Consider the following 24,505-nt stretch of genomic DNA (forward strand, 5'->3'; position numbering starts at 1 on the left):
CACATCCCCTGCTTGAAACCCCTTTGTTTAACTTCCTTTATTGCATGAAAAGGATTGGCTTTCACCATGGGAGAGGCTGTAATTGAATTTCACCATGAAAAGAGATTGTAATTAGATTTCTCTGCAGGTCTACAAGTTTTGGCCCTGGAAAAACAAGGAAAAGGGCCTAACTGTTTTTCCCCCCTCTAGCTAGAAAGGTAACACAGTTAAGCCTGCAGATATTGGCCTGAAAGGCATGGACAGAAAGGGCTATGCATGTGTCAGCCACCTCTGATCTCTGATGGAGCAATGTCAGCTCTGGCCTCTGAGACAGAGTGCATGGCTCTTCAGATGGAGGGTGGAAAACTGCGTGTGTAATAGCAAATATTGCTTGGACATTGTGTTTGGTAGGGTACATAGGACATTCCTGAGTCAAACCCTTTGATTCTTGGTCTGTGTCTTTTGGTGTCCTAAAATTTCTATCTCCTAGAGAAGGGGAGGGCACCTAAAGTTTGGCGCACCCTAGAATATCATCCATCTAGATTTAGAAGTGAACTTGTACAAACAGCCAGAATATACTTTGGTTTCTCTGGTTCATTTTGAGTCTTATTTGTAGTTGGTTCCATTTCAGTTTCTATAATATTTTTTAGAAGTTTAAATTAGAGTAAGATTAGGTCAGAGTAGATTTTTGTATTTGATTTCTTTTCAGTCCCTACAGCTTTTTAAGAACATTAAATTAAACTAATTAATTTAGAACATTAAATTTACATTTAAAATGGTAAATATTATTTTTGAAGTTATCCCTGTTGCCTAACTATTTAAATCTACTTAACCTAACCATCTGTCTCTACTGGGCCCTTCTTGTCTCACTATACTTCTCTCTTTTTATCTCTCTTCTCTTTCCTTTTCTCTTAAGCATTTAACAAGCTGTCTGACCACTGAACTCAAGTGTAAACATGGCCACCCATACCTCTAAAGGGAGGAATCTATTCTTTAACCTCTCTTGTATTGTCTATGTTAATGATTCCTTGGAAATTTTAGTGCTGGTAGTTATTTCTTCAAATTTTTCTCATTGAATTTTCCTCATGCTGCCTTGAGTTTCTCCCCATTTGTTGACTCCTTCGTTGGCAGCCTCAGCAAAACTTACAAGTCCTCCTCCTTCTCTTCTAAGCCAAGGAAACTTGCTTCAGTATTTTTGGTTTTCAAGGCATCTGATGACTAGCTGATCTGTTCATCCTATTTTGTTTCAAAAGAAATGAGAAAAACATACCACATACCCTAGAAGAAGGAGAGGTTTGCACTGACTATTTTCTATGTTATTTCATTTTTCTTCTTACTATTGACATATCACTTCCTGGAGTATGTACATCCACACTTCCAAATAAGGACAGGTATCTTCTGTTGAATTCGTTTATATCAGAGGAAGCCTGCAGGCTGCTATTTTTAGTAATTATTATAACTATGGAAAAATTTCCTCTCAGGGAAATGTAGTAAACAAAATGATTATTATGGGTACTTCATAATCAGACCCAAACAGGACATTCTCCTTCACCTTGTCTTTACATAATAGCCAAAGGCATTGTTATCAGAGAACAAGCCCTTTAGGCATATTCTGGCTAACATATATACATGTTGTTACCTGATTCAGAGTTAACATTGATGCTTTAGGGCTTTTAAAGTATTAATGAGTCTCTTGGGAGAGCTCTGTATCTTGGAATTGAAGTCATCTGAAAAACTGAAAAAGATGCTCTCCTATTTTGTGTTCTTTGCTGAGTCACCACCATCTGACATCAAGGTGTCCCAGCCCTACGAGTGTAAATAATATACTCAGTATCAAAAGTACTGGAGCTCTGACCTTGAATTGCCTGTCATCCTTTCTATAATAACTGAACCTACAACAATGTGGGTCTGAGCTAGGCATAATCATGGTTCATGCCTATCAGAACTTTGACTCTACATAGAATTCAACAGAGACGTTATAGACACATATTAAATATGAATCAAGCAGAAGATAAATACCTTTAGTGCTCAGGGAATAGAGCATTATGGGGAATTGCTTAGGATGTGCATCTCCCACTGCTCTGCCCCTTGCTCAGAGGAGCTGGCCTTCTCTCTCGTCCTCAAATAGGCCTTGATCCCTCTTGCTGCAGGGTCTTTGCGAAAGGTGTTCACACTCTCAGAGTCCTCTTTCCAACAGCTACTCACCCCAACTACCACCACCCATCACACACACACACACACACACACAATTAACTTCTATCTAGCCTTCAGATCAAGGAAAACCATCACTGATCTTGAGCAGAGATCAGGCTCCTCACATACTTTCTTAGAACAAAGGTGCTTTGCCTTCTTAACCCTTATTTCAGCATATACTTATATACAATATATGCTAAATGTAATGTGATTTTTTTCATTCCCTAAAATCATGCTGTAGAAGAGGAATTTGCCTTATGTTCTAGTACTTCTGAGGTCTCTCACATTAAAGGCCATTGCCTCAATTACTTCATTTTGAACAACAAGTACCATTTCAGGAAAACAGCCTAAAATAATCTTATGCAATGCTTATTTTTGTTCTTAAGAAGGTCACTTTGACAATAAAAAAGGAGATAAAGATATTTAAAGCAGAGTTAGTATTTATTCTTGAGGTATGACTTCATTATTGCAAATGTTGGGATTGCACAATTTTAGAAAGCCATGCTTTACAGACTCACGTGGTTTCCAATAAACCCTTTAAAGAGCACTGGTGAAAGCAATATAGTAAGTAATTAATATGTAGCGATCATTGCCATAGAATGAGAATTCATGCATGGGGATCCAATGTGCAGCACCAGCAGATTTTTAAGAAGTGTGTTATAAACAATATGCGGAGAGAGGATTGATGACGTACTCTGCGTTAGATAATTACAGAGCGGATCCAGTGAACACAAACACTGATGTTAAAGGTGCCTGTAGGAAGTTTTAACAAAATTGTTTCATAAAATATGAGAATTGAAAAAAGTCATTTTTATCAGGGTAAAACATTTAAAGTGAAATGAGATTTGAAATATGTTTATATCACCATAGAGTGCGTATCCTGTCTACTTTACAATATTTTGTCCACTTGTATGTTTAGGTTGGCCAAAGACTTTGGCTGAGGATTTTTTCATTAGAAAAGTGAAGATGACTTTGTAATGAGGTCACCTTATGTTTGAGCATAGGCACTTTTTCTTAATGTGATGGTGTGATTAATGACTGTCTCCCTAATTATATAGTGAGCTCCTCAAGAGCACAGCCCTCTCTATTTTTGCTCCTGAGTGTTGCTGGCCTTTCACCTGGGATAGCACACTGAATATATTAGTTGTGTGAGACATAAGATTAAAATATTACATATTTACATAATTTTATGACCTGAAAAACACTGGAGAAACTAAAATGGAAACTTTAATAAAAAACATTTTCATGAAAGATAAGATGTGTTAATATTTTTTGCCCCCTAGTGTTAGTTAAGATGAGCAGAGTCTTCTCTACTCGTCATAAATGTAAAAACCCTTATTATTTCTCTTTTTTTCCCTCTTTAGGAATTCAGTGGCTCATATTTATACAATGATACTTGTGAGGCCTGTATACATTACAGTTTACTTACTGGAAAATTCCAAATTGAAAAAAGTCATTTTATCAGGTTTAGACCAAGTGATGAAAAAAATTAAAAGAACTACCTCTTATTGAGCACTTATATCCATTATTTCAGCTAATCCTACAATAATCTTATGAATTAACTGTTATCCCCATTTAATAATTAAGGAAAACTGAGGTTTGTCAAGCTTAACAGTCAACCTTTACCCCTGGACAGAAACTGTAATAAGAACCTTACATACAGTATCTCATTCGATTCCCATGACAATTTTATAACTATTATTGTCCCTATTGTACATGTGAGTTGATGGAGGCAAAGAGTGAATAAGATAAAAAAAAAAAGCACTAGAAAGTCTGAGTACCAGGATTCGTGTCCTGGCAGCCTGCCCCAGAATCCCCCTAGATAACCACTATCCTATAGCATATGGTGACAACGGGAGGAGGCAGTGGGAGAATGGATTTATTGCAGGGTGTGAAGTACGTGCTATGAAGTGAAGTCATTTCTAGTTCTCTTCCTTTGCCATCCCAGTTGTTTTTCCCCTGCGCTCCCAGTAAACTGGTCACTATTTTAGTAGCTTTCTTGTTCATTTTCTTAACATCTATTCATTGAATCTTTAAAGGAAACATTTAGCTACTGCAATTGGCGTGCATAAGCTGGTTGTATAATAGGAAGGAAACAAGCCAGGACTAGGGACTTCATTTCTAAAGAAGGATTTTAAAGCAGACTAAGAGTTATTTCACAGAGTGGGTCATGAAACTCGAGTCTCTCTATACCCTTTCATTGCTATGACGACAGGCTGCTCCTGCTACATGTAGCCAGAAAAAGCAGCTGACATTTCAATGCTAGGAACATTGGGGAGAGGTTTACAAAAACAAAAACCAAAAACCAAAAACCAAACCCTTTTGTTTGAATTTCAGTTAAAGAGCAAAAATACCCCCTGGAGTAAGTCAAAACCCCTATTCTTGAAAAGATAAGAAAGGAGAAATGCTGGGGGCCTTCTCCTCTGTCCAAGCAGGCCAATAAAACAGAATTGACTGCAAAGCAGCATTTCTTCTCACTCTCCTTAATGGCAATCTGAAATAGAAAACTCTCTTTGGTTTCATTTGACTTGGCCATTAAGAAGCAGCTAATTGACGAAGCAGCAAAGAATCACAGTAATAAATACTTCATGTTGAGGCCCCCAGGAGAATACAGTAGTGATTGATTTATTTTTTCTATTTCTTTGGATAAAAAAAAAAAAAGACAATGAATTCAAAGAATATTTTCTTAATCCCCAATTTTACTACCAGAAAAATAATTTCAAGTGCATCACCGAACACTATCAATGTGTGGCTAGGGCACTGCCAGGTGCTATAGTTATTTTAAAAAGTCATTTAATTTCTACAACAACCCTATGTGTGGGGAATAGGATCACGAGTTGCTTAATAAATGGGCACACTGCGTTCTGGAGGTGTGAAATCACTGCCCAAGCTCACACAGCCTGTAAGAGGCAGAGTCAGGATTCAAGTCCAAGTGTGTTGGACTCGGAAACACATGCTCTGTCCACTGTGCTGTGCTGACTCGGAGGCAGAGAGCTGACGTCGACATTTTATTATACGGCAACGTGTGCAGGTAATAAGAAGAAACCCTGAGGGAAAACCTGGAGAAAATTCCCTTTCTGTGGAGTTCCAGTCAGGACATGTCGGTATGCTAGTGCTTTCCTATTAGCTATGATCAATTGATAGCTTCATGTGCACCAGGCATAGCTGTTTTCTTCACTTAGTCATCACAACAAATCTGTGAGGTTGCCACCAATTGTACGATTCCACGTTTCCACAAATGAGGGAACGGAGGCCCAAAGAGTCATTTACCAAAGTCACAGAGCCTGATACAGCCTAGATATAAACTACATCTATATGCCTCCAGAGCCCATTCACTCTGTTATTCACTCTATTACACCATCTTGCTACAGTCCCTCTCCTCCCAGAATTCTGTCCACCTTTTGATGCCCAGGACAAAAACCAGGCTAGCCCCAGGTGGTACCACTATTGCAGGCTCAGCTTTTGGGGAAAGATGCCCTCCGGGCCCTGTATGAACCAGATCCTCGCCTAGTTGGGCATCTCTTGGGCTGCCTACAAGAGAAATTGTCCTGGATTTATGGGGCCTCCTTCTCCTTCACTGAAGGTTGTTCCAGAATGCTATGTGAGGGGAAAGGACACCTGAAGTCTTTTAACAACAGTTGTTTGTGTTCTTCTTTGTGGAAAAGATTTCTAACATGTTCTGGACATTGTGCTAAATTTCATTAAAATAGCAGTGTTTATATACTGTTAAAAAATTGACTGAATAAAAACAAGCAGTCAAGAGGAAATAACATGAATAATGTTTTGGAATTGTCCAGCTACATCACTATTCATTTCATTTTTATCATTATTATTATTTTTACTTAGTTGGTAAGTGGAACTGCACATGAGAGACTATTGGGGATTAAACCCCAAAGGACGTTTAAAGGAAATCCAGTGCTCTAATTGCTAAATGGCTGTACAAAAATTTCCTGAAAGAAAAATGGCAAGATTTATTAATCACATGTGCATATTCTTTTCCAAAATGTGAAAAGCAGCATTAATTGATTGGATGAGAAGGAGATGAAACAGACATCTCTGCTTTGCTAGATCTTGTTGAATGAACAGAAATATGTACTTAAATCTTTCCTAAGAGGGATGTCCTTTTTTTCCTAAAGTCATAGTTAATGATAGTCATAACTATCAAGGTTTAGCTAAATAAGCTGTGAACCCCAAAAAGCTGGTATCCATGAGAAAGGGAAGAATTAAAAAAAAAAAAAGATTTCTGCTGAGTTGGACCGAGTGAACATTTCTATTCAGTGTACTTGGGCTCTGGCCAGACAAGCGCTCAGATATAATGCCAAGGTGACATATTTAACCTCTTTGCCGATTAAAGACCGTACAAGAAAGATACTCTTTCTGCAGTACCTCTTGCTTATAGTATCAACAGTATTGATCTGCAGTTGAAAGCATGGTTTTCTCCTGGAGGGTGACCTCTAATACTTGGAGGAATGAATGAGCATGACTTGCATTATTTTTTCCTTTTAGAAGATGGAGCCAGAAGTGATAGTACCTTACAATGTGAGAGTTATAATCGCTTTAGCTTTCTGATCCTCCTCCCTCTTTTTTCCCCTTCCTTAATAAGAAATCATTAGGAATTGAGAAATTTTATGTATGTTTGTGCACATCTTAAAAAATGATAGAAAGTGATTAGAGACAGTCATAAAACTGTAAAAGGGAATCAGGAAAGGAATACTAGTCACAATAACTATAAAATAATCAAAGAATAATGTAATATTATAGGGATTTTTCTACCTTTTGAAAAAGCAAAATGTTCCATTTCTACATTCCTATTAAGTACAGACTGGACAATGGTGGTTATTGAATAATTTCAGCTACTTTAAACATGGAGAACACACAAACTACTTTGATTTCATAGTTGTTTTGAAATTACTTTCCTTATGATTTATTTAATATATTTAGTAAACTATTTCTGCAAAACACATTTCAGAATTCAGACTTCACCAAGATCTGAATGCAATTCTGGCCAACAACAGTTTTACATCTGTACCCTTGCTCTGCACTAAACCCATCATTTTTTAGTACTTAATATTTAGTCTTGCAGAAGAAAAGGAAACATGTATAAAAGTGTTAAAATTCCCGATTAAATAGCTTTTCTGTAAATCACACAAGAGATTTTTTCTTTTTTTTTGTAAATGAATGGCTTTGTATTAGGCAAAAATCTTCATCTTAGATATCTTTATCAGATCATGCAAATCAGTTAAACACATGCAGTTAGACAATATATAAACTTATTAAAATTTACCTTCTGGTAGATGGCTAGACCCAGAGCTTTTGCCGAAAATTGAAGTTGAATCCCCTCTTTGCACACAGCCAGGAAATAAAAGTTTGACAAATACCCAATACTCTTTAAATTTCTTCTCTTGTCAGCTCTGCTTCTTGGCCCCAGAAACACATTTGAGTCTATTGGAGTTGAAATTCTGCTGCTCTGTCAACTCCTCAGAGTCTGGGGTGACAGGAGAATTTGGAGGTTGGCACTGGGGCGTATTTCAGACTGTCATCATTTTTGTTGCAGATTCCTGCCGTTCTCTGGCAGGCTGGCCTCTGACGGAGGGCGCGATGAGCTTTACCAGCAGTGCAAACCAACAGGGGAAGAGTTAACAGTCCTCCCTTCAAGCTCCTGTTCTCAGAGGCTCATAACTTGGCTAGGATATAAGCACTTGGCTCTTTATACAACTTTTTTTTTCCCTCCAAACTACTCTAAAAGGTTTTATAAGCAGGATCCCTTTTTTTGGTGATTTTTATTTTAAGACTTTGAAAAGAAACTCCATGCTGTTGTTTCTTCCTAAAGGAAACTGGGGGATGGGCGTTAAGGGAGGGGAGAAGAACTGTAGCAGTTGCATTTTCACATTGCTTAATTGGAAATTGTTCTCACGAATACAGTCCGAATTTTAATAATAGCTGGGTATTTCAGGTACTTTCACCTTTCTTTAAATGATCTTCAGAAATTTACATGTACATGAAGCACCACTGCTTTATAGCATAGATCATTTGCACGCCAGTGCACAAATGTGGCAGTTCATTGACTATTCTTCCCTTCACACAACTCCCGACTGTAAGACCCTCTATAATGATTGGTCTATAAGAAGGAGTTTTCCTGTGAAATAGACTGGAGGTGTGCATTTATTTTTGAGTTGGAATTCTGGTCATTTATATGTGTCTCTTCTACCGCTACTTCTACGTTTGTTGCACATTTGTTATGCTTCAGACACTGAGCTAACAGTTTTTTGTGCATTGTTTCAGTTGATCCTCACAAGTCTATATGAGGTGAGTATTGCTATGTTCCCATTTGAGGGAAGGGTAGTACAGTGGCACAGTCCGCACGCTTTGAGGCCACTCGGCATGTGTTTGTGTCCTGGCTTTACCACTTCCTAACTGTACGACCTCGGACAAGTTATGTCATCTTTCCAAGCTTCAGCATCCTTATCCATAAGATGGGGATACAAATATGGGGACAACGATAATATCTACCTCAGGCGGTTGCTATGAGTTTTAACGTTGTTCTTAGTTTTAAGTAAATTTTAATATATAAAACACCTCTTGCCACTTAGCCAACACTTAAAGATTAGCTATTGTGTTTTGCATGAGGAAACTGGAGCTTGGTAAAGCTGAGTGATTTTTCTAGGGTCTCCAGCTGCTCAGTTGTAGAGTGAGATTTCAACCCAGTTACCTTGGCCGCTGATGGCTACGCTGTGTTACTCAACCTCTAGGCTATAATACCTCTTTCAGAGGAAGCTGTGAGCTCCTTCAGGGTAGGGACGTGCCCTCTCTGTGTTCTCTATGTGCCTGGCACAGTGCTTTGCATACTGTAAATGCTCCATAAACATGAGATGATTGGTTGGAATTTAATTTAATTTAGATTTTCTACATTCATGCCAAAGTCAGGCCAAAAACAAACCAAGAACAACAAAAATAAAAAGCCAACCTCTAGTTCTAGGCAAATCTGCCCTCACACAATTATCTCCAAGCACTACAGAAACATTTGCCCTGTTTATTTTTCAGAACACCATAAGAGAAAGGTAACAAGTATTATCTCTCTTTTGCAGTTGGGGAAATTTGGAAGCAGAGGAAACTGGGCAATTTGCCTAGGAACCAAACACAAGTCGTGACACAGCTGGGAACCATCTCACATCTCTAGAATCAGGATGACTTGTTCCAAACTGCCTTTTCAGGCACAGGATGAAATGACGTGATGTCCTTTTGCCTCAGACAATGGGATATTTTTCCACAGCCAAACTCTAGTGTGTGAGCAGTCTCCTCAGAGGAAGATCAAAGGGGTAGACTGTCTTTGACTTTGCTTCTTCTTTGCCTCTGTGCACATCTGGGTCTGAGCAGTGTGGGAGACAGAGACACCATTTCTCCAACAGCTCCTGAGGGCCATGGGCGTGGTGCGACCATTGCAGGATCTGTAGAACAAGCATTTCTGAAGATGTTGCTCAGGTTAGCCGAAGAAAATTTTCTCTGGGACTGAAAATGTTGACTTCTTATTCTAGCAACATTCCCCATTTATTTGAGATAACTTTATGAGATTGATTTCAGGTAATCACATTAATTCAATGAGACTAAGTTTTAGCTAGAGAGCTACAGAAAAGAGATTTGACCCAAAACACATTTTTTTCTAATATTAAAATTGACACTTTTTACTTATATGAAATGATCAAACTAAATGTCTTATAGAAATCTATGTTAATAAAAATAATCCAGTTAAAGCAAACTGGATTTATCTTTTAAATGTAAATACTGTACCTACCTACTGTTCATTTGTAGGTGGCAAAGTGTGAGAATTTTGACTCTCAGCTATACTGGATGTTTTCTCTAGGTCTTACTAATCTATAAAATAATTTAAAAACACAAGTGTATTTCTTATAAACAGAAAATAGAGAATTTTTGAAAAAATAAAAATAAAAATACCTTGAATCTACACTCTTTTGTTTTTTTTCTTTTAAGTATGGCTTTATTTTTGAAATGTTCATGGGCAGATATCCAAACTCTTATTGTTGCTGAAGTTGTCATTTATAAAATAATTTACAGTTCATGAAGCTGAGGACAACAAACCTACAATAATACTCACTTAATGTGTGAAGCTGAAGATCAGATTTAGAATCTTATCCAGTGTCTAAATGTGACGGGAGAACTTTGACTAATAAAGAGCTTATTATATTACTGCATATGAACTGGCCGACATAACATCAGAATTGAACAGAAGGGTCTAACAAAAGCCAATATTGAAGCTGAAGTATTTTTTTTAACCTCCTCGTGCTAGGATTCTCTTTGAGAATTTAATGAAAGCCGTGAGCAAGCTCCTAAAGTCCATCTATGAACTTCTCTACTCAGGCGTCCCATGAAGTTAAGTACCTCTGATTCAAGTGAGGAACTAGAGAATACATGAATCAATCCTCAAGCATTGAATGAGCCTTATTGTTATACATAGCACAAGTCTCTGGGTGAGATGAGAGAAATAGCATTGCTCCTGCCTATTAGGAGTCTAAGAGACAAGACATACACTCATTGTCAGAAGAGGGGCATGGTTCTCTTGGAGTAGTGGAGAGCCCCAGGTAGGAAGTGAGTATGGCTGAGGGAAAGATGCAGGAGAAACAGTGTCAACAATTATCTTGGCCAGGACCTGACCTGTAGAACCCTCTTTCTTGCTTACACCATGTTTTAGTTTGCTAAGACTACCATAACAAAATACCACACACTGGGTGGATTACATAACAGAAATTTATTTTTATCACAGTTCTAAAGGCTGCAAGTCCAAGATTAAGGTGTTGTCAGGGTTGGTTTCTTCTGAGGCCTCTCTCCTTGGTTTGCAGATGACTGTCTTCTCCATGTGTCATCATATGGTCATCCTTCTGTGTGTGTCTGTGTTCTAATCTCTTATAAGAATATCGGTCATATTCGATTAGGGCCCATCCATACGACCTCATTTTACTTTAATTACTTTAAAGGTCCTGGCTCCAAATATAGCCACATTCTGAGATACTGGGGGTTAGGACTTTAACATGTGAATTTTGGGGGGGGGGCATAATTCAGCCCATAACAGGAGTCATCCTGTCTTTTCCTTGAAAGATAACACATGTTTGTAGACATGTAAAATTTTGGAAGTTTAACAGCCTTCATTTCATGCTGTCTCTCTCCCTTTCAGCCCAGGGTAGAAATATTTATGCTGGTATAACATTCTCAAGAAACTTGTGAGTCTCCTGTGCAATCTATGGGGGTCTAAGCCATGAGACAAGAGGGTCCTCCACAGATCTTTCCTAAATAAATTCATCTGTATTCCTCGCTTCTGTTGAGAAGGTTGATTGGATCCATGATCACATTCACGTCTAATCTCTGTAGCAAAATGGTGTCTGGCTATATCCTTGATGTTCTTTCCAGAGTATACTTTCCATTTTTTGCTATTTGGAGGTTGAGAATTTTCAAAATCATTAAGTGCTGGTTCCTTTTCACTTAATAGTTTCTTCCTCCATTTATCTCTTTCCTGTCAAATTTTACTATAAGCAGCAAGGTAAAACCAGGCTATGCCTTCCATACTTTGTTTGGAAATCTCCTCAGCTCAATATCCATATTCATCACTTACACGTTCTGCTTTCCATCCAACAGTAAAAGATAATTCAGCAAAGTTCCTGCCACTTTATAACAATGGTCACCTTTTCTCTAGGTCCAATGACATGTTCACCATTTCCTTTGAGACCTTACCTCACCAGAATTACCTTTAATATTTATATTTCTACCAACATTCTGTTCATGACAATATACGTATTCTCTAAGATGATAGGAGATTCCTGTATAGTTCCTATTTCTTTCTAATCCCTTACTTGAATTTCCCTTAATGCCCATATTTCTACCAATAATCTCCTCAAGGCAATCTAGACTTTTTCTATCATATGTCTCCAAAATTTTCGAACCACTGCCCATTATCCAATTCCAAAGTCACTTCCACTTTTTTGGGGGAATTTGGTATAAGAGTAACCCACTCTCAGTACCAAAACTTCTATTAGTTTCCAACAGTTGCCATAATAAATTACGAAAAACTGGGTAGCTTAAAGCCACAGGAATTTATTTTCTCAAAGTTCTGGAGGCTAGAAGTCTAAAATAAGCAGGCACAGACTCCTTAAGAAAGCTTTAGGGAAAAATCCTTTGTTACCTCTTCCGAGCTTCTGGTGGCCTCCAGTAAAATATATATATATATATATATATATATATATATATATATATATATATATACACACATATATATATAATTTATTTATTTATTTATTTATTTATTTATTTTTAATAAGGACACCAGTCATTGGATCTAAGGCCCATTCTAATCCAGTATGGCTTCATCTTAATTTAATTACATCTGCAAAGACTCTATTTCTAAATAAGTTCCTATTCATACGTACCAGAGGTTGAGACTTAAACAAAAATTTTTGAGGGACACAATTTAACCCACTACAAAGTGAGCTGCAGATTTGATTTTAAACGACTTGTTGACCAAAGTAATGAGGAAAACATGATTATTGGTAGAATTCACAATATAAACAAATTTCAGGCAAAGACATATAAGACAGTATATAAAGCAGCAAGTGGTACCCTCACAGCATCCTTGGAATATCACGTTCCTTTTTGCTCTTTCCTACAACATTCCTAGGTGGATAGGTAATGGAAAAAGGCTAAAGTCCAATTAAGTAAAAGAAATTTTGTGAGACAGTAACAGATGAACTGTGATTTTTAATTCTTCAATGTTGACATTAGCAAAACTCCAAAAATTATAACTGCTATTTGTGATTAAATTCTGATCTCTGCTCTGTGGATTCAGTTTAAACCTAGTTTTATGTACTACTGAATAAATTTGGACATGTCTGAGGGATGAGTGGGGTGAGTCCTCCAGGAGGAGCCAAGGACTTCTTGGGAAAGACTCATTGTAAGGGAACAGGAAACCAGGCAGACAAGATTAGCTTAATAGTATAGCCAGTAGAGTGGTGGAATAGTTTATTTCTCTTAGATTTAACCCTTGGCCAGCCCTCAGTGGACTGAAGTTCATCCTGGAAAGAGGGGGCCTCTGAGTTTAAATGGAACAAGTTATTTAATTAAATCTCTTGAAAAACCAGGGCATAAGGAGTCCTGTTTTCATACCCAGGTGATTCAGTGTAATGAAAAGCACAGTAGGTTTTGGTATATGGATGACTCCAGAGCACACAGAGCTGCTCTGGCATCTCAGTGGCTCCAGCCACAGGCAACAGTGCACCCCAAGAGCCTTCCTGGGGTGATGGTGGTAGTGGTGTGGATTGGCAGTGACAGTGCTCAGCAGAGGCGGAGTTCCAGGTGAGGTTGATGGTGTTAGCAGTGACAGCGGTGCCCACTAAGTGGTGTCGGGCAAACATAGTGGAACTCAACAGGAAGGGGCAATGGCTGGTGAGCGTAGCCCGGTCCCGGGCCTCAGACCAGGGCCAATCTCGTAGCTTCCCAGGCAGTGGATAATCCCAGAGGAGCCATGGCAAGAGATTACGAAATGGGAGTCATCATGTGATAACTGGGAACCTAGGAACACTTGAGAAATTGTCCAGGACATCAGGAAAATAACTTTGACATGGTGGGTTAAGTTTAAAGAGTAACGTTGAAAGTTAAGAAAGTAAAGCTACAGTGCCTGAGGAAGGAAACAAGAGATTTTAATACATACTTTTTTCCTTCTGGAATTGCTTAAGATCATTTTTAGTTTAATCAGAATCTACAGCTGTTTTTATGTGGTCCAGTTCATGATGATATTTTTGTACTTGTGCGAGTGGATTTTCATTTAGTAGTCAAGAGTTCTGTGCCCTTATTTTTATTCCTGAAGTCCTCTATCACAATAGCAAGAAATTTTTTTTCTTTTCTTTCTTTTTTTTTTTGTCTTCTGAGAGTTTTAATCACCATTGAAAGATTCAAAACAAAACAACAACAACAACAAAAACAAACAAACAAAACACCCCAATCTGATGGTATTTGGCGATGAACATGGACTGTCAAATCCATTACTAAAGTGCTAGACACAAATGTCTGAGTCCCAGCCCAAAAAGTTACATGTAGGTGCATATGCCCAGTGCTCTGATTTCAGAATTGGTAAATTCTAAATTGAAGGACGTTAGCAGTTGAAGTTCAATGCCTGCTAGGTTCTTGTACCTTTAATCTTTTGTGCCTACATCCCTATCAGGTGCCAGATTATCAGAGGCTACCAAAAAGTCCTGATAACGTCTTGCTAATCATTGATGCCATTGAATACTACTAGAAATAAATTCTACTACCTCTGAATCTAAATTATACCAATGAAGCCAATTTCGAGTACCAATTTCGAGTACCTATTCGAAATCCTTTTTCTCCCTGGAGGAAGTATAGCAGACAATTGATGAGTCAGACAGACCTGAATTTAAGTCCCAGCTCTGAGACTTCCTAGTTCTGTGACCTTGGGCAAGTTACTTAACCTCTCTGTGTTTCCATGTCCTATCTGTCAAAAGAGATGATAATAATACCTATCTGATAGAATACTTTTGAGGAAAAGACATGATGTTTGCATAGTGCTTTGTCTAATGCATAACTGGACTAGGGCTCAATAAACAACAACAACAACAACAACAACAAGAATAATAATAATAATAATAAAAGATAACAATGAAGGCCAGCAATAAGGAAGCTGAATGATGCTGGAGATTGTCATGGAGCCTTCTGTAATAAGAATTAGAACGCCTCCTCTTTTCACATAAACTGCTAATATACTCTGTGAGGGAGATGACTTTCAGGCACAGGGATAAAACACATCCTTTTAGTTAAGCTCTGTAAACACAGCAGCTGCTCACATCAATCCCTGGAGTCCTATGTTGCTGTCTTTTCTCAGACAGAACCCTCATTGAATTTGGGGGAATTGGGGTGGGCTGTGCACTAGCAATGTGAGCTATGTGGCTGCTCTCTTCTTCTGACATCACCTTGGGATAGACACAGAGCTCAATGTCTCAAATTGCCTGGTGTGTGGATCTCTTATCCCAAAGAGATACAGCTGGACTTCGTAATGTTTCTGTGCATTTGACTTGCAGGATGTGTCTTGTTCACCACGACCGAAGTTTATACTCGGGCCTTCTCATGGGTGAGGTCACTTTGCTGTTATTAGCCAAAGGCCTCCCTCCTCCAAATCTGTCTGATGTTTTCTTGGCTGCAGTGTTAAGTTCCCAGAGCAAGATGTTTCAGACTAAGAAGTACTTTTTGTGTACTGACGCAATCCTATTCTGGAAATTTGTTTCAGTGGTTGTGTTTTCTTCTTGGTTTTGAGCAAGGGCATTTGTATTTTTGTCAATATTGTATTTGTGCAAAAGCACTGGGTTTGTTATAGAGATTTTGTGTGGTCTGGTTATACACACGAGTGTTGGTGGCACTGCAACTGAGGCTTGATTTCTAGCAAAAGGTAAAAGAGCCAGATTAGGACTGGTTAGTGTCTATGCTGACATTCACTGGCTGGCAACTCAAACGGAGACAAAACAAACTATTTGCACAAAGCCTGTTCTCTCTAGTGTAATATTTCTCAAAAATTTCTTTTATTATCACTCTCCCAAAAGGCCCTTTGAACATTATTTTCTGAGTGTTCCTGCCACCTCATGAAATTTTAATATCACAGATATACTGCTTATCCATTTATGTACTATATCTATAGCTATATTTTATATAAATATAAAAATAAGATTTTTTTGCCCTTCCCAAGAACCAGTTTTGCCCCTTTGACTGATGAGCCTCACTAGTTGACTAAAACACAACTCATGCCAAAAAAAATACACAATTTACTGTGATGTAATCAATGGACTATTATAATTTATGCTTGGAGAAACTGAGTCATTCATATTTTTCTGTTCAACTCTGTATAAACATTTGCAACAGTATTCATTATTCTAAAAAGTTTATAAAAAAACAAGGCGGAGTACCTTTTTGAAAATATTGTGGTTGTTTTCTGAGGAAATGCAGTCAAATTTTTTATAATTATAATTTTTTTCATTTTGTTAGTACTTGTCATGTTGTATGTTAATAGTTGTTTGAGGTTCAGCAAAAATAGCAGGACAAATATCTCTTGCGCATGTGTTCAATACCTTCTCACTGCCTACGAAGTCAATTGCGAACCTAGGGGCCAGGAATTTAAAGCTAGCTGCCACTTTATGTGTTATCTTCCCTTCACTCTCTTTTCCTTGCTTTGTAATTTTCTATTACAAAGAATTTTTTATTAATTATGAATAGAATTACCATATGACCCAGCAATCGCTCTCCTGGGTATCTACCCAAAAAATCTGAAAACATTTATACATAAAGACACGTGTACTCCAATGTTCATTGCAGCTTTGTTTAAGGTGGCCAAGACATGGAAACAACCAAAATGTCCTTCGATAGATGAATGGATAAAGAAGTTGTGGTATATGGAATACTATTCCATATAGTGGAATACTATTCGGCGGTAAGAAAAGATGATATAGGAACATTTGTGACAACATGGATGGATCTTGAGAGTATAATGCTAAGTGAAATAAGTCAGACAGAAAAAGCAGAGAACCATATGGTTTCACTGATATGTGGTATATAAACCAAAAACAACAAAATAACAAGACAAACAAATGAGAAAGAAAAACTCATAGACACAGACAATAGTTTAGTGGTTAACAGGGGGTAAGGGGGGTGGGGGGAGGGAGATGAGGGTAAGGGAGATAAAATATATGGTGATGGAAGGAGAACTGACTCTGGGTGGTGAACACACAATGGGATTTATAGATGATGTAATACAGAATTGTACAACCTGAAATCTATGTAAATTTACTAACAATTGTCACCTCAATAAATTTAATGAAAAAAAAAATAAAATAAAAAAAGAAAGTTTTATTGTGTAAAAAACATATAAGATAAAATGTACCATCTTAACCATTTTAAGTGTATGGTTCAATGGCATTAAATACATTCATAATGCTGTGCAACCATCACCAGCATCTACCTCCATAACTCTCTCCATTTTGTAAAACTGAAAATCTATACCCATTAAACATTAACCCCCATTTCCTGTTGCCCCTCGAAGCCCTGGCAACCACCGTTCTACCTTCTGTCTCTATGATTTTGACTACTCACATGAGTGGAATCATACAGTGTCTTTTTGTGACTAGCTTGTTTCACTTAGCATAATGTCCTCAAGGTTCATCCATATTGTAGTTTATGTCAGAGTTTCCTTCCCTTTTAAGGCTGAATAATATCCCACTGTATGTACATACCACATTTGGCTTATTCATGCATCTGAGAATGGACACTTGGGTTGCTCTTATATTTCAGCTATTGTAAATAATGCTGCCGTGAACATGGGTGTACAAACATCTCTTTGAGACCCTGTTTCCAGTTCTTTTGGGTATACACTAAGGAAGGGAATTTCTGGATCACATGGTAATTTTATATTAAATTTTTTGAGAAACGATCATACTCTTTTCCACAGATACTATATGATTTTACAGAGGCTATACCATTTTATATTCCAAACAGCAGCATACAAGGGTCCCAATTTCCCCACGTTCTTACCAAATTTGTTATATTCTGTTTTTTCTTTCTTTTCTTTTTTCTTTTTTGATAGTAGTCATCCTAATGGATGCTACAGGAGCTGAATGAGCAGGACTGTTGAGGATAGAACATTGTGGACATTGCTCATTCATAGGCTCACCAGGAGTCGGAGCTAACTCAACAGCATATAACACACACATTCTAACGGGTCAGAGGTGAACGGTATATTATTTTTGATAAAGTGCGTAGAATACCAGAGTAAGTATTGATGCAGAGTAAGTGCAATATGCATATTTGTCCTGCACTACATAGAATGTGTGGACTCAGAAGAAGCAGCTCATCAACTGTCACCCTTCACTTCCCATCTCTGGCTTTGTCCTATGTCATAGGGAAATAGCATATTAATTTAATTTTCAAAGGGCATTAATCACTTTTGTCATGTAATACAGTTATGTGTATATGGTTGTCTTCCCCCTAAAAGATACTATTTTAAGGCAGGGATTATTTCTTATATAACCTTGATTTTCTAGAGTGGCAAGTACTCAATAAAGATCTGTAAAATGAGCATCTGTAACTTTATTGATTGGTTCATCGATCAGATCAATCCTTTCCACATTCGCCAAAAGTTCCAAATCTATTGGTGTGCTAGTTGAAGGGAACCAAATTGAGAGAACGCAAATATAGTTAAGGAAGGGGAAAGTGCAAGGAATGACCAGGCCTCTCATGTATTTGCATCAAACCTTCCCCCTTTAGCTCAAATGTTGAGTTTCTTAAACACTGATCACTGACAATTTAATACAAAGTCTATTGAACCTTGTTTTAAGATGTTAAACATCCTGTCATTTTTTTTTTTAAATCGGCCTGACATTATAGAAGGACTAGAGGATGAGTGATTTTCAGATTATCTGATTCAGATGAAGAAATCTGATTGCTTATTTGCTTTACTGGGCTTCTGTGTGCAATTGGTATATTTGAAAGTGGCCACAAGAGGGGAGTATGAACCACCATCTTCTTTCACAAATGAATGGAACCCAAGAGTTATTGTCCAGATGAATGCATGTTCTACTCTGAACAATAGTCAATTGAATAATCATACTGCTTCCTGCTGATTGTCAAAGAATGAATGTGGATTTGTTCTGCATGTGTTCACAGAGAATGTAACCATCAACTCTCAGCTGTCCAATCATACCACAATCCCCATTGAAGACATATTTATGAAGGAGGGCTTGAAGGACATGCAGTCCCCCTCCATTATTAATACCTTTGTATAAAATCATAACTCTGAGAAAACTGTACCTGTGGATTACCTTGTTTTGCCCCAATTAGAATTATTTATGTTGAATTGTGATCTGGCATGTTGTCATAGGTCTATATTGAATAATGCTTTAAGAAAACAGCTGTTTGAAATGTATTATATCAATATAAGGATGCTGCCTACAAATTCACACAAAACTATGGACACATGGGAAAAATTTTGCTCAAAGCTCAGACAAAGAAAAAGCTATGCTTTTTCTAGAAAATGTGTTTGCTTCTAATTATTGATTTTGTAAATATTTTAACTTATCACGCTTCTCACTTTTCTTTGACCACTGGGAGGCTTCTGTTATTCAACAAATATTTATGGAGTGCTCCTTATATGTCAGGCACTGCTGGCTGCTGGAGATACGATATGGAGCATGAGTAGAGGATTTTTGTCCTCATGAAGACTCAAGTTTAGTGGAAGAGGCAGATAGTCATTAATCACTCAGATGAAAATGTAAACTACAGACTGAAAAGGGCTATGAAGAAAAAGGAACCTTGCTCTGAGAGTGCGTAACAGAAGGATTGGACTTAATTTGAAAAAGTGCCTTTTGAACCCAAGGATGAGTAGGAGTTACCTGAGGGACAAGGGTCAGGCACTAGCATTCCTGACCGGAAAGGGATAGCACCCTGCATTCTGGCAACTGGAAGAATTCCAGGGAGGCCGAAATGCAGGCAAAGGTGGGGAAGGTATGTACTTGAGAGGACAGTGAGATTTTGTGGCCTGTATATGTGTTTCTGCTTGCTAATCTTACCCAGACTTTTGTGAACAACGGCTCTCCCTGGAGCTGGGCTGCTGTGAGCTGCCAAGGGTTGCTGGGCTGCCTTGGGCTACTGTGTGCTGCCAGGAGTGGCCAGTGGCCAGCGTGAGTGGCCAGCAGCCAGCGTCAGCGGCCGGCAGCCGACAAGAGCTTCCATGAGCGGTCGGCTAAGGACCGGCAACCGACTGCCTCAATGGGGTGAGGCGAGAGGTGGGAGCGCAAGGCTCATAGTACCAGCATGGGCCAGGAAGCTGTGTCCTACACAACTACACTGAGAAACAACGGCTTGAACCGGAGTGTGTGTATGTGGGGAAAGGCGGATAAGTGAAAGAATGGAAAACAAAACAAAACAAAACAAAACAAAAACCTTTATTTTGTCTTTGTTGAGGATGAGAATGTGTTCATTTAAGATTTCTAGAGGAAACCTCTGTGGTGAGATGTTCTTCACTTCATGTATTGTCCCGGTTCTCGATATGGAGTTGAACAGAGGCTTTCATGGGGACAAAACAAAATATTAACATTGTTTACCTTTCCCAGACAGGAAAAGTTCTATTTCTGAGCCCTTACTTAATGTAGTAAAACATGTTTCATTGAACAGAAGGGGGGAAAAGGAAGAAAGAGGAAACAAATTGGAGCTACCAATTGAACACGATTATAAATAAGGTTACTCACTCATTCTGCCTTAGCCAGGCAAAGGTCCTTCTTGAGCTTCAAAGCATACCAGACATATTGCTGCCACAGGTCTTTAGCCCTGGCTGTTCCCTCTACCTGGAATGCTCTTCTTCTGTATAACCACATGTTTGATTTGCTCACCTACTTCTAGTTTTTGATTGAATGCTATCTTCTCAAGAGACCTACTTTGATTACTCTACTTAAAACTGATGACCCCCTTGAACTCCTCATTCCTTTTACCCTATTTCAGGGGTAGACAAACTATGACCCCCTTTTTTGTAAATAAAATTTGATTGAAACACAATCATATATATTCACTTGCTAATATCTTGACTGTGGCCAATATTGCCCTTCAATAACTGTTTGCTGACTCAATGAATGAATATAAAGTGTTTCACAAAGATTAGACAGTGAGTTACGATCATTATCATTATTTTAATATATCCATAACTTTTCTTTCATTTTTTAAAAAAGTTTTTATTTTATTTTTTACCCCCCTTCTTCCGCCTCCCCCTCCCACTCTGGGTCAAACTGTTGTTTCTCAGTCTAGTTGTGTAGGACGCAGCTCCCTGACCCATGCTGGTATTATGAGCCTTGTGCTCCCACCAGCTGAGGCAGTCAGTCGTCAGTCATTGGTCGGCCACTCATAGCAGCTCACGGCAGCTCTCACTGGCTGCTGGCCACTCAGGCTGGCCACTGGACGCTCATGGCAGCACACAGTAGCCCAAGGCAGCACACAGCAGTCCACAAAAGCACATAGCAGCCCATGGCAGCTCACGCTGGCTGGCGACCACTCACGTTGGCCGCTGACCACTCATGGCAGCACAGGGTAGCCCACAGCAGCCCAGCTCCAGGCAGAGCCATTGTTCACAATCCTAGCTGTAGAGGGCGCAGCTCACTGGCCCATGTAGCAATTGAACCGGCAACTTCAGCGTTTGAGCCACAGGGTCAGCCCCATAACTTTTTAAAAGGCCAGGGATATGCACTACACCAGCATATATTCTCAACCCAACGTCTAGAAAGTTGTGAATATCACAAGACTCCCTCACTGCAGGAAGCATATTCTTATAGGTTTGTCTCTGAGCCTTATATACCTGCTCACCTCTACTAGAACACCTACACGATTCCAAAATAAACACTAGAGAAAAAGGCTTTTCTTTTATAAAAGTAAACATATTTTGCAGCTCTAAGATGTTTGGCTTTTGTTGGGGAAGTGCTATTTTCATGTTCAGACAGAGGAATGGCTATTTTTACACTACAGCCAGACAAGACTTAACTATTGAGCTAAATGGGTAGGTGCGTTTTCAAACTGCATCTTTATGTCATTTAAAAGAAGAGGGAAATGGATAAGCTCACTTTTTGACTAAAGAAATAAAAGGTTCATCATTTCACTTCTTCAGCAACTAATAAAATTTTTTTCATATGGGTTACATTTCTTGATCATATCAACAAACACCAATTTATTTAAAATAGTCTCTTGTCTATGCAAAATATCCACAAAGTCACTGCCAAAGCTTTAGGGTTGGATTGCATCTAACCAGAATTCTGAAATTTATTTTTCATTTTTTCTGACTTTTTAAATCTCCACTTCAATTGTAGTTTTAAAAAGTACAGCTATATCAGCCTCTTTATTATTTTTAGATAGTTTTTGAGGTGAACATTAGCTAAATACTATGTACAGCACAACAAGGTCACCTCATGCCAGCCAGTCTCAACCAGGGGTAGTTGTGTATTTAGCAAAATCTGGAGATATTTTTGATTGTTATGACTGGCATCTAATGCTAATTAACATTGCCAGTAATATTGCTAAATGTTCTATAAGGCCTAGGATAGGTACCTCCTGCCCCCTAACATCCCAACAAAGAGTTTTCTTGTCTAAAATGTTAGTAGTGCTGAGACTGAGAAACACTGTCATATAATATAGTCAACATTTTCCCTTTTCCTTTCTAAGCTATTTGCTTTCTTGTTGCTTTGGTGATGTCATCACATGGAATCTAGGGATTATAGTACTGTGTTTCCCTGAAAATAAAACCTAAGTGGAAAATAAGCCCTAGCACAATTTTTCAGGATGACATCCCCTGAACATAAGCCCTAATGCATCTTTTGGAGCAAAAATTAATATAATACTCAGTCTTATTTTCAGGGAAACATAGTAGGTACTCATTTCCTTCTTCACTGGGAGAAGATAATAACCATAAGTCACCATAAAACATTCAGGCATTAAAAATCCGTAAGAAAAAGAATTGTTACTATTTATTATGAGAGAATTATATGTCTCCAGGTTTCATGGCTATATTGTCTCAGGGCTGGTTTTTTTGTAATGTTTAAATCATTTAGGAAAGCTTAAAGTCTGTACGTTAGTGTTCCCTTTATAGCGTCAAAGAGAGAAGGTCACAGAACACAAGATGCAGAAATTCACATAAAAAATCCACAGCTGACATGTTTGCTCTTCTTGGTCTCTCTGCAGCTGTCCTATTCCAAAGTGTTTCTCCTCTCTCTATCCTTGTCACTGGCCTTCCTTGTTCCTTTCTCTTCCTGAAGGATAGCTTTGCTCCAACCTTTCATGCCTTCTCCCTTCATTTGCTGGTATTTCACCAGCTTTCTTTTGTTACCCAAACATTCCTTTGGGGTCTCACCCTTCACCCAAATTGCTTAATATTTTTTTTCTGAATAAATACAATGTCCTTATAAGATGAACTTAAGTGAATAAAATGTTCTTCATAATATGAATATGACTATTTCCCCTTGAATGTTTAATAATTTTATCCCACTTAGCTCTTCTCAATTAAATATTTGGTAAATAGTAAGTAGTATAAAAATGAAAACCAGAGAAAAGATTCACTTCACCAAAATATTTATTTGGGGCTGAAAAGGGAAGTTTGTGGCTTTTAACCAGGTTCCTAATATCTAAGACACCCGACTTCTCAAACTGTTGCTGGAGAAACTGTGTTTGCTTGCTTTGTAATTTTATTGAAGTCTTGGGCTATGGGGACATAACACTGGCATAGTGGTAGTGCCTGCTACATAAATGGAGGACCCAACTACTAAGCTTGAAGGATCAGAACTTCTTGTCTTCAATAGACAGATCATTTTCTCATAAGAGTTTATGGAAACTAAAAGAGTATATCTTAAGATGGGATTATATGCATTTCTACATAAGTCTCTCATGAGTTTTTAAGGGGAGGTTAGTGGTTAGGATATAGCACAAGGCTCTTCCACTTAACAAACTGGAAACAATTTAGATGTAAAAGATTGAATTGGATAAATTATTGGTCCTCCCCATTATGTTATTTCTTAGGTTTTTATGTTTTCTTAAAAGAGGAATTTAATTATCTATACCAATTAAATTCAAGAGACAATGTATGAGGTGTGATAAAAAAATACAGTGAAGGTGGCTGGTTGGCTCAGTGGTTGGAGCATGGTGCTCATAACACCAAGGTCACTGGTTCGATTCCCAAATGGGACAGTGCCCTCCACAACTAGATTGAAAACAACGACTTGACATAGAGCTGATGGGTCCTGGAAAAACACACTGTTCCCCAATATTCCCCAATAAAAATTAAAATAAATAAAGAAACAAAATAATCTCGCTTTAAAAAAACATACAGTGAATGTTTAAATAAAAAACATGTATTACAGTAAAAGACACATTGCCATTAATCTACCTCAAAATACTTCCTCTTGCTTCTAACACACTTATCCCATCATTCTTGCCACCTTCTGAAGCAGTTCTGGACGTTCTCTTTCGTGAGTGTCTTTAGTCTTTAGTTGCGCTGTCATGGCTGCCTTGAAGTCCTGAATCGATTCAAAACGTTTTCCTTTCATGGTCATTTTTACTTTGGGGAAGAGCCAGAAGTCGCTTGGTGGCAGATCCGGTGAATAAGGTGGGTAAGGACACAGAGTAATGTGTTTGACAGAAATTGCTGTATACCAGAAGAGCTGTGTGACACAGAGCATTGTCATGATGGAGGATGAAGTAAAGACACTCATGAAAGAGGACTTCCAGAACTGCTTCAGAAATTGGCAAAAGTGATGGG

At 38.2% G+C, this 24,505-nt stretch overlaps 1 protein-coding gene across 1 annotated transcript in view; it reads right to left on the reverse strand.

The window, feature by feature from the left end:
- The window catches only part of SPARCL1 (SPARC like 1), a 49,719-nt gene extending 41,711 nt beyond the window's left edge, over positions 1–8,008 (reverse strand). The window contains exon 1 of the mRNA XM_081046163.1: positions 7,457–8,008. The gene's annotated coding sequence lies outside the window, so the exon portion shown is untranslated. The remainder of the gene's footprint in view (positions 1–7,456) is intronic.
- Positions 8,009–24,505: the final 16,497 nt, after the last annotated feature.

Source organism: Rhinolophus hipposideros (assembly GCF_964194185.1).
Source record: "Rhinolophus hipposideros genome assembly, chromosome: 1".
NCBI lineage: Eukaryota > Metazoa > Chordata > Mammalia > Chiroptera > Rhinolophidae > Rhinolophus > Rhinolophus hipposideros.